Source organism: Amblyomma americanum, chromosome 8, assembly GCF_052857255.1.
Source record: "Amblyomma americanum isolate KBUSLIRL-KWMA chromosome 8, ASM5285725v1, whole genome shotgun sequence".
NCBI classification, from domain to species: Eukaryota; Metazoa; Arthropoda; class Arachnida; order Ixodida; family Ixodidae; genus Amblyomma; species Amblyomma americanum.
Window position 1 is genome coordinate 125,207,402 of NC_135504.1, and position 11,862 is coordinate 125,219,263.

Consider the following 11,862-nt stretch of genomic DNA (forward strand, 5'->3'; position numbering starts at 1 on the left):
GCCATCTTTTGACAGACTAACAACAACAACAACAATGAAAAAGCAGAAGCGAGGCGAAAGCACCGGAGGTTTTCGGCCGAAGTTTCAAGACCTCCGAGACACCAAGCCTCGGTCCTTGCGACACGGCTGAGAGCTCCTTATCCTCTAGGGTCTAACGCACCTTATCCCCAATCTGCTTGGTGAGCGTGGACTTCTAGTACGCGCAGAATACAAAGATGTGCGCCATGAAACTGCCTGAAGACGACACCATCCCCACGAGGAAAATCGCGAAGGCTTCCTTAATATGGCTAATCGAGAATTTTTCCTACTGCTGGGAGCGTCTCGGACAAGCAATGGCTAGCTCCAAATTTCAGTCGCATGGTTCTTGGCACCTGTCCTTCCGCACTGGAGAAGATAGCAACGACGATGACCAGGAGTGCCAATTCTTGTCTTTTTTTCTCTACTACGAGGATAGCGAAAACGTGACTGAAAAGCAACGTTCTGTGTCGTCGATGTGAAGAACAATGATGCTCTCAAGAGCACCGCGACTGTGCTAACGTTCACCGAAGGGCTAGCAAGCAGCGGATTTCTGGGTACCATAACCAGAAGCGCTCTGCAAAGTGAAGCTGCGCAGCTTATGCCTGGAGACTCGCTTACAATACGCTGCGATCTGACTCTCGTTGACTACTCCGACGAGCACACCGAACGACACAGGACCACTCTGAGTGTCACAGACTGCCGTCTCTCCGAAGACTTGGGCTGGCTCCTGGACAGTGGCAGCGGCGCCGACGTCACTGTAAATGTGGGCGACGGCAGGTATCGCGCGCACAAGGCTATACTGGCGTCCCGGTCTCCAGTTTTTCGAGCCATGTTCCAGCCCGACATGCTCGAGAACCTGCAAGGGCAAGTCTTCGTGACAGACATCGAGTACGAAGTGTTTGGAGAAATGCTCCGCTTCATCTACACTGGACGTTCACCGAACCTCGACAACATGGCGCACTCCCTCATGGTGGCGCCTGACAAGTACGGCTTGCTGACTCTGCGGGACGAGTGCGAAGACGCCCTCTTTGGAAACCTCAGCTTCGAGAGTGCGGCGTTAAGTCTCATCGTCGGCGACAAGGTCAACGCTACCATTCTGCGCCGGAGCTCCCAGAATTTTATTTGTGCCAACCTGTGCGAAGTGATGAAGACGGACGGATGATGCACACTGGTGGACGACCACATAGATCTGGTGTTGGATGTCGTTATAATAATAATATTCCATTTATTTTATTTCCATCAAAGATGGGGGAGGCGAGGCAAAAAGCTGCGATAGCAGCTTGACAAGTCCTCGTCCCCTACAAAGCAGCAGCAGTACACGCCGACAACCCGACATAACTTTCATCGAAGAAAAACATAATAATACATAATAAAGTACTGAATGCACTACTCGTACATGAAAAACATAATAATACATAATAAAGTATGCGATGTACTGCTCGTACAAAAAGTGAATACAAGTTTCTAAGTGGGAGGAAGATTAGATACTAATATCTAAGAAAAATGTAATGGTAAAAATGAGCGCACAAATGTAATACAGCAACATAAAGGCGACATTGTTTGATAGTTCATAACAAAGAAAGCATTCACAAATGTATGCATTCATGACAACTGAATTAGGCAAAGCTTAAGTATAAGTAAAAAATATATAGGACACACAAAGGTAACATTACAGGAATAAATATTTCAGTTCATGTGGCTTAAGATCAAGAATATGAATGTTATCCTTTAGGTATGTGTTTAGTATATTAGGAATTCGATATTTTAGTGTCTGAAATCCATAATTAGTCCGGAAGGAATGCACTTTCCAAAACTCGAGATTGCGTGTGGGGTAGCGTGATGGACCTTTTATGGCTAATTCGGCAAACCTTATTAAACTATTGCATTTAACTTTCTTTTCCCTGATAAGCCCAAGGCACAGGTGATAATTGTACATGTTTTCAAAACGTATTATGCCAAGGTTTTGCATTACAGAGTATATATCACAATCGTATTGAGAGCGTGTAATAATTCTAAGAACCCTTCGCTGTAATATACTCAACTTGTTTATGTTAGTTAGGGTAGTAGTACCCCAGATAATAATAATAATAATGATAATAATAATAATAATAATAATAATTGGTTTTGGGGGAAAGGAAATGGCGCTGTATTTGTCTCATATATCGTTGGACACCTGCACCGCGCCGTAAGGGAAGGGATAAAGAAGGGAGTGAAAGAAGAAAGGAAGAGGTGCCGTAGTGGAGGGCTCCGGAATAATTTCGACCACCTGGGGATCTTTAACGTGCACTGACATCGCACAGCACACGAGCGCCTTAGCGTTTTTCCTCCATAAAAACGCAGCCGCCGCGGTCGGGTTCGAACCCGGAAACTCCGTATCAGTAGTCGACCGCCTTCCCGAATCTTGCGAGGACACCATAGAGCCGCCTGCCAAACGACAGAGACTGTACGAGAGACGCTGAGATGAATATGTCCGATTGTCATAGCTATACGCATTGCATAAGACACTGCAACACCACGGACAAGCAAACGTGTGGTTCTGGAAATTTCAAAAATTTTCTGGTCATGACATTTACCCTGCCACAGAACTCCTCAACTTTAATTCTGCAGTGTGGTTTGGTTTCCTAGAAGGCGTCAAGCAGTGCAATGTGCAGCCTGCTTTGCCATGCATATCGTTCTTAGCCTGCCACTGTGTTAAGTACTGTGGACATTTGCTTGTAACCAAAATTATTATAACATGAAAAATATGGTAAAAGAAAATAAAAATACAAAATCAAACGAAGAGGTCTGCCGCACCAGCGGCTGTTCAATATTTGTCAGAGACGAAAGGCTCCCGGCTCTGGACAAAAATATATTCACATTAAATTACACGTTCCCGTTCTCACTTTCGCTTTCATGCCACGTAATCAAAAAAAGCTGATAACCACGCATTTATATTTCTGATTTGCGATTTTATGCAATTAAAGCAGTTGGTGTGCATTAGGAATGTCGCATTGAAGTAAGTAGATCATTAGCGCCGCAATGCCTGGTCACTTCAGGCACGTCATGCTATTTTGATGATTTTACATGAACGGTAAATAAGCTACGTAGATCTCCTTTAAGGCAGAGCGGAACAATTAGAAATCTTGTAAACGTGTCTGTGCGTCTACAAACGCATTTTCATTCTTATTTCTGCGGGACCGTGTGCTCAGATTTTGTATCGTGCTATTAGTTTTACAGGCCGATTGTTCCCGTGAAATGGTAGAACAAACAATCTCGTGTGAATCTCGTCACGTCACGTCTTCCTTTCTCCTTGTATTCCCTCCTTTATTCCTTCCCTCTTCTCTTAGTGCGCGGTTCGGATGTCTAGCGAGATATGTGAGACAGTAACCGCACCATTCCCTGTCCTCAAAAACAAATTTTCATTTTCAATTTTATTCGTGGTTGTGGAACACAAATTGTGCCTCTGTGCTGTACGATGTCACCACAGATTCCCGGGGGGCCGAAATTCCTCTTAAGCCCACCACAATTGCACTGCTTTTTCTTTCTCTTCTTTCACCCCCACCTTCCACTCCCTCACGGTTGGCTCGTGGTGCATAACAACTGAGGCAGTTACTGCTCATTTTCTTTTTCCCTCTAGAACAATTTTCTCCACGGCTCTGCAACTATGGGAATATCCTTGCGCTTTCGACAGGTGGTCGGAACTTTCCAGAGACCTGCATCCAACTTGTTTGGCTGCTTTGGTCCCCGGCCGGGCTTGAGAGCTGGCCCGAGAGCTGGGTGAGGCGGATGTGGAACGGCTGCGAGTGCGGCTGGAAGGGCTGTCGCTGCCGTCGCTGCCAAGCGGGGGGAAGGAGCCGTCCCGCAGTAGGTTGTCGTCGCCGCGTTTGCGTTCTCGGGACCGGGACTCCGGCACAAGTCACCGCTTCTCCACCAGATTCACAGGTAAGGGAGCTGGCAGATATGGTCAAGGAACTACAGCTACAATTGGCCAAAGCAAACGCTAAAATTCATAGCCTAGAATCAGCACAGGCAAACCCCAAATTGCAACCACAGCAGGTGGCTCACGCTCCCACATCCGACCCTGTAGGTGATCCACGCATGGACACTGAGCAGCCTAAGCGCACGAAGCGTAAAGCACCTCTCCCCTCCTCACAAGCAGACATAGATGCCAAATTCGAGGCAGCTGATGCGCGAATGGCCCAATTCGAGGGCGCCCTCCTTCGACTCGCCCCCACCATTGACCGTCTAGTAGAAAGCTGCGCCACAATGGCAGCCAACATCCAAACCCTTCATGCCAGGCTCGATACCCTCACGAATCCCCCGACATCAGCAACCCCCTTGCAGTCGCCAACCCCTCCTAACTACCCAGCACCCATTATTGTCGCCACATCGGAGAGTGCAACCGCGCGCTCACGTGCAGGCGGCATTCTTAAATCACCCGTCGCGCTATCACAGCGCCCCGAACCCTACGGGAAACGCGATGGCTAGCTCCCCCTTCACAGTTTGGCAATGGAACTGCAGGGGCTTCAAGGCGAAGCGGCGAGCCTTGGAGCACACCCTGCAGGCCCAGCCGCACACCCCCCACATCATCGCACTTCAGGAAACATACATGGACACGAAGCTTACCAGCTACGCCGCATATAACCAACAAACGACACCAGACCAAGGGCCCAACACCGCCATCCTGGTCCACCGAAATTTAGCAGCTAATCATATAGACCTTAGTTACCCCGAGGTTCCGCACACTTTCGTACAGGTCCTACCGAACAGTCGCTCACAAGCCCCGCTCCACATCCTTAACGTCTACAGCCCCCCTAGCGACAAAAGCACACGAGTGGCAACCCTCATTCGTAAGGCCTGCGCGACTGCACAAACAGGGATGCTACTCATCTTAGGTGACTTCAACGCGCCGCATACCGAGTGGGGCCACCCCCGCAAAGCATGCGGTCGTAAGGGAGCCAAAGTGTGGGAGACAGCCCAAACACTGGGCCTGACACTACTCCTAGACCCCGACAGGCCTACTCGCATTGGAAACAGTGTCACACAGGACAGCTGCCCCGATCTCACTTTCGCCCGCAACATCCCAGACGCACGCTGGGAAAACCTCGGCATGAACATAGGTAGCGACCATTATGTTCTCAGCACAACCTTCACGGCTACACACAGCAAAGCCCCCAACCGAACAATCAGGCACACTAACTGGGACGCCTTCCGATACGTGCGCGCCAAACGCACTTCGGCCCCCATAGACGACCTGGACGCATGGGCAAACGCACTTCTCGAAGACACCGCCAATGCCACCTCCACGACTACCCAGAACGAGGATGGCCCCTCTCCCGACGCCAAACTAATACACATGTGGGAGGCCCAGCGCAGTCTTAGGGCTCGCTGGCTCCGCCAAAAGCACAATCGACCCCTCAAGCTCCGTCTCGTTCGCCTCGAGCGAGAGATCGAAGCTTACTCCGTCAAAATGAGTCAGGAGCAATGGCATCAAACCTGCGACCGTCTTAACGGCCAGTTAGGATGCAAAAACTCGTGGTTCTTGCTCAGACATTTACTGGACCCAACTCACACCAAATCCACATCTCACAAGAACCTCACCCGTGTCATACACGCTTTTCAGGGAACAAATGAGGAACTCCTCGCTACCCTGAAAGACAAATACATCAATACTTCCACTGAAATTCCCATCCCTTCAGGATACACGGGTGCTCAGAACACCAACATGGACGCCGACATCACGGCAGGAGAAGTCCGCGCCGCCCTCAACCAGATTAAAACCACCGCGGCCGCTGGCGACGACCACATAACCAACAAGATGCTTCGTAACCTCGAAGATCAGTCCGTCGAAGCACTCACGGACCTCTTCAACCAACATTGGCATGAGGGTCGCCTTCCAGACACTTGGAAGCATGCCAAAGTGATTTTCATACCTAAGCCAGGCAAACGACTCGAGCTGGGCAACCTTCGGCCCATCTCGCTCACGTCCTGCCTGGGAAAGGTCATGGAACACGTCATACTCAATAGACTCCACACTCACGTAGACCAAGAGAACCTTTTCCCCCCCACTATGATCGGCTTCAGAACCGGCCTCTCCACTCAAGACATTATGTGGCAAATCCAACACGACATCCTCGATCCGAGACCCATCCGAGCTACACGAACCATCCTAAGCCTAGATGTCAGCAAGGCTTTCGACAACGTGTCACATGCTTCCATCCTGGCAAACCTCTCACAAATGAATGTAGGCACTCGCACTTACAACTACATCGCCGACTTTCTTCATAACCGTACAGCAGAACTTCATATTGCAGACCTCCACAGTGAGAAGATCACACTAGGCACCCGAGGAACACCACAAGGAGCAGTCCTATCTCCGTTCCTTTTCAACACTACAATGAGAGGCCTCCCTCTGCTCCTGGAAAAGATACCTCACATTAAACACTCAATATATGCCGACGACATTACCCTGTGGACCAACTCTGGCTCTGACGGGGAAATCCAAAACTCCCTCCAAACAGCAATCGATAAAGTACACTCCTTTGTACAGGCGAACGGGCTCACATGCTCCTCCACGAAGTCCGAATTACTAGTCATCAGGGACAGACGAGCTCGCCTGCCTGTCCCCGACCCGCAAGAACCTATTGTGCTTCAAGTCGACACACATCCCATACCTCCGGTCCGCACTATTCGCGTTCTGGGTATGTTAATACAGAACAACACGCAAAACTCGGAGGCCATTCAGCGCCTCCGCACCACAGCCAACCAGATCAACGGCCTTATCCGCCGCATCAGCACCCGCCGCAGAGGTATGAAGGAGGATGACCTCTGTCGGCTCACGCAAGCTTTCCTCATTAGCAGGATAGTCTACTCCTACCCCTACTATCACCTCCGCCGGAAGGACGAGGAAGCTGTGAACAGCATTATACGTTCAGCTTACAAAGCGGCACTGGGGCTACCTCAGTACGCCAGCACACAGCACCTCCTCCAACTCGGCATCTACAACACGCTCACAGAACTCATAGAGGCACACAAGACCGCCCAAATCCACCGCCTCTCCCGCACTAAACACGGGTGGCTCATACTTGACCGTCTCAACATCAACCCCATAGGCGACGTCCACCCCACGACGCCCATTCCGATAGGGGTCTATAGCCGCCTAGTTATAAAACCAATCTCCAAAAACATGCTACCTGGCCGCCATGATACGCGCCGTCAGCTGAAAGCCCAAGCACTAGATGCCACATACCTTGCCGACGAACACGCAATATACGTAGATGCTGCACGGCAAAGTGCAAACACATACGTGGCTTGTGCAGCCACGCCACAGTCTACTCTCGTCACCGCCGCCACAGTAGTAGCTCACTCTCCGACAGCGGCAGAAGAAACCGCCATCGCGCTGGCCATCGCTGACCCACGTACGCGCACAGTCCTCAGCGACTCCAAAAGAGCAATACAAAATTACTCGGCAGGTTTTATCTGCCACCCCGCTGCACGCATCCTTCGCGGCTGCACTCCCGACCATAAGATCAACCTGGTCTGGGTACCCGCCCACGCGGGAAACTCTGGAAACGAAGGGGTCGACCGACTAGCCCGAGGACTAACCAACCGGGCGGCCGGCCCCACGGACCCAGACGCTCTTGCCGAGGCTCCCCAGACCTTTGCCGAAATTACCAACCTCTGCAGAGAGATGAGACGCCAGTTCCCGCCTCCACACCCCGACTTGAACCGAGCGCAAGCCACCTTGCTCCGCAGGTTGCAGACACACTCTATCCTTAGCCATTCTAGACTTTCACTCATCACAGACGGGGAATACGACCCCGTCTGCCAAAATTGTTACCAGGGAGAAATCGCCACCCAGGCTCACATCCTCTGGGGTTGCGCGGGAAATCCGCCCCCTCGAACCACTGCCAGCTCCCTCCGAAGGTGGATGGAACGAACTCCTCAAAAGGCCAGACAAGAGCATCCAACTGGCACTCATTTCGTGGGCCCAGGAAGTCGCCCCCACCTGGGGGCCACACCAAGCCCACCTGCCCTAAATCCCGCCAATCTATGGCAATAAAGTTGTTTCTCTCTCTCTTCCAGAGACCTGCACTACGGCACCTATTTCTTCCTTTCTTCTTTCACTCCCTCCTCTATATCTTCCCTTACGGCGCAGTTCGGGTGTCCACCGAGATATGTGAGGCAGTTACTGCGTCATTTCCTTTCCTGAAAAAACATTTTTTTATTTATTTAGATGAACCCACCTTTTTTATTTATTTAAGCATCCTCCTCATCTCTCATATCATATTCTTTATGCCCTGAGGCAATAAACATCGCTTGAAAAAACAAAAACATTTTTCTTGTCAAGACGGAAGCGCGAGCGAAAGGAATCACGGGACATTATTAAAGGAAGAGGAAGTTGGAGAGCACGTGACCACTTTTTGACAAGAGGTGTTCCGCAAGGATCAGTTCTCTCCCATGTTCTTTTTAACATTTTTCTAAGCTCAATTCCATGCATTCAAAATGTGAAAACTTATGTGTACGCCGACGATATTGCATTTTTTGCATCAGCAGGTGACATTCACACTCTTTATCGCACCCTGCAAAATTACCTCAATCTTCTTGACAACTGGCTAGGAAGAATTCATCTGTCCCTTAATGTGAAGAAATGCGCATTGTTAGTATTTCCAGTTTCTGTTCCTGTAAACATCTGCCTGGTCTATAGAAATAACATAATACCTCAAGTCCAGACGGTGAAGTATCTCGGTGTAATATTCGACTCTACTCTCTCCTGGCGGCCACACATTGAGCAAGTTTCTGCAAAAGGAGTTCGGGCAATTGGCATCCTGCGCAGGCTTTGTAGTGCTAGGTCAGGCATGAGAAGGCATACGCTTCTGATGATTTATAAAATGTACGTCCGCCCAATTTTGGAGTTCGGGTGTGTTTTATTCTCAGGAGCTCCTGCCTATAAACTTCGCCCTCTTGTGCTTTTGGAGCGTGAGGCGTTGCGCCTTTGTCTGGGGCTTCCAAAATATGTCGCCAATGCTGTTCTGCACCTTGAGGCGCGAATGCCTTCGTTATCAGCTAGGTTTCGCCTTTTAACAGTTCAAACATTTTTTAAAATTGTGCGACTCCCCTCTTCACGCTTCCAGTATAATATTTCTTAGTCAACCTTCCGCCTTTTTTAGTGCTGCCTGGTCTCGATTTCATACCCCGCAGATATGTTACGTGCAGTCCCTCCTTGATCGCATAAATATCCATTTCACTGATGTCCGCCAAATATATAACAACTCCTCATCTGTCCAGATTGAATTCGATGACATTTTCCCATCGAATGCAAAGCTGCAGCCCTTCCCGCTTCTTCAGGGTCTATTGCAGGACCACCTAAGGTCCTTTCCCTCTCATGTTCTTATTGCTACCGATGCCTCGCAGGATCGCGAAAAGGCAGGTGTGGGAATTTTTTCACCTTCACTGGATTGGTCTTTTTCTCTCCGTCTTCCTGACTTCACTCCAATTTTTCTGGCTGAATTATTAGCAGTAATCTTAGCCTTACGAAAATTAGAACCTACCGTTTCCCAGGTCGTGGTTATGACAGACTCTCTGTCCATTTGCTCTTCCTTATCCTCACCCGCTGACTCTCGGCCATTACGCCTCTTTAAGTTCCTGATTCCGCTGCATCTAAATTCGGTAAGGTTGCTTTGGGTACCAGGTCACATGGGCTTTCACTTAAATGAGGTTGCAGATTCCTTAGCAAGAGCCTCTCTCAGCGGCCCAATTGTTGCTGTCCTACCATCGTGTGCATATACAGCTGCGGTGAGGTTTCGCAGCTACACAATATTTCAGGAATTTGCTGCCTCGGCTCTTACATCATCTCCCGAATATCAGCATCTTCTGCATCCTTGGAGTAGCAAAGACTGGCGCTCACGCAGACTAGAGGTCTCTTTCACGCGTTTGCGTTGCCGGGTTCCCCTTCTAAATTTCTACCTTCACAGATCTGGCCTGGCAGCTCTGTGCCCTTTTTGTGCCGAACCTGAGACAATAGATCACTTCCTGCTGTTCTGCCGCCGCTTTTCTCATTTGAGGAAGCGTCTTTTGCAAATTCCATTTCATCAACTGGGCTTGCCTGTGTCTTCCGCGGTTGTTCTTTCCATTGGCGCTTCTTTGCTTGGACGAAGCGACAGGAGTGTGCGCTCTGCTTTGCAAAATTTTCTTCAAGAAACGCAGCGACTCCCATTCTAATTTCTTTTTCCTGATCTCTGTCAGTAAGACATTGCAACATTACAGGCATTGTGTACTATTATGCACATTAAGCAATTGTCCCGACTTCGATCTCCAAGTTAACTGGACCCCTTTCCTTCCCTCTTCCAATCTATCAGACTACATACTATTTCCACTGCTTTTCCCGTCAAAAATTTCCTGTATCCAGTAATTAACCGCCTGTGTCTTGGCCACTCCCCCGTAGTGGGTATGTGCCAGCAACGTCTGAGGCCTTCCTTCCTTCCTTCCTTCCTTTTTTGATCTGCTGTCGTGGCATTCCACCGAAGCAGTCTGGCCTACGACATCAGTCCAGGAAGACGCCACTGTGTTCGGACCATGTCGCAGGCTAGTACCCCGTACCACCTTCTTCAGAATGCACAGGAGGGGACTCATTGAAGGGCCGGCAACAATCTGGATCACTTTTGGTAATTACGTGCAGCGATATCTACCTGCAGGTGCTTTCCGAGACATCTGCCCCGGCCCTGGATGTACTCGTCATCGTACAAGGTGAGGACAACTGTGCCCTTCTTACAACGCGAAATCATCCAATGTTCTGCGACAACGAGGCCGGGCAGGCAGATTCGTGACTTTTCAGAATATGTCCCAGGAGGTCTCTGGCAGAATAGTTAGCCCGGTAACTGGCGTTCAGGCCATCATCGGAAACTCTGCCGCATTTTCTCGTTTTCCTCGGCGTTCAAAGCGTTCGCTATGCATTGAATATATAGATCCGGCACTCGACGCGCGTCGCAGCTATAGCTTCTTCGACGCGCTTTGTGCGTTCAAAGACTTCTAGTCACATTACGAGACGGGAAGCCGGTCATTGCCTGTTCGACTTCCTCTGTCACACGCGCGTCGGCGCGAGTTATTCTTTCGAGTGTCCGCGACTATCACATAACGCAACGGCTTTTTTGGTTCAATGTGCTGAAGGCGCCGGCGACTGAAATTCGAACAATGCTGTCCACCTTAAAGCCATTTCATCCTCATGGACCAGCATCCGTGTTTAAGCCTAGCACTGAAAACAATTTACACGCTTGTCTTGAAAAAAATTACAAAAATTATCTGCGGTTCAACTACTGCTAAGCCTGGTTAGAGGGTGAAAGCTCTGGTGTATTGGGCAAGCAGACGCGGCTTGGAGCCTAACATTGAGTGCGTTCCGCACACAATAGGTAGCGCACCCACCCTACTGCAGGGGTATGGGGCAGCGGCTTGGCGTCTGTAACGTTAAAAGCGTTCCGCACGCTGCATTGGTACCCGCCAAGGTCACACGGTGGTTAATGCGCTCGTGTACTAATCCAGAGTACCGGGGTTCGAAACTGTCCGCGGCGGCCTTGCTTCGATGGAGGTGGTGGTAGTGGTTTTTTTATTAAAATAATAGTAAAAAGGAAGGAAAAGATTTTTGCTCGCCCCGGCATCTGCCACCGATACTGAAGCACCTGAGCTGGGACAGCGGAAATAAAGGATAGCAGGCAGGATGGAGAGATTAGATGAAAGGGGTGAGGGGACAGGAACAGAGGAAAGGGGGAGAAGTAATATATGCAAATTACTTACACAATTACAAATGTGTCCAGTTGTGCGCGGGATTATTTCATTTTAGAGGAATTAAAACACACGTGCACAGCAGTGTGT

General features: G+C 49.7%; 1 pseudogene; it reads left to right on the forward strand.

The window, feature by feature from the left end:
* Window positions 1-616: 616 nt before the first annotated feature.
* On the forward strand, window positions 617-1,180 carry LOC144102736 (speckle-type POZ protein-like pseudogene; annotated as a pseudogene).
* The last annotated feature ends 10,682 nt before the right edge of the window (window positions 1,181-11,862 follow it).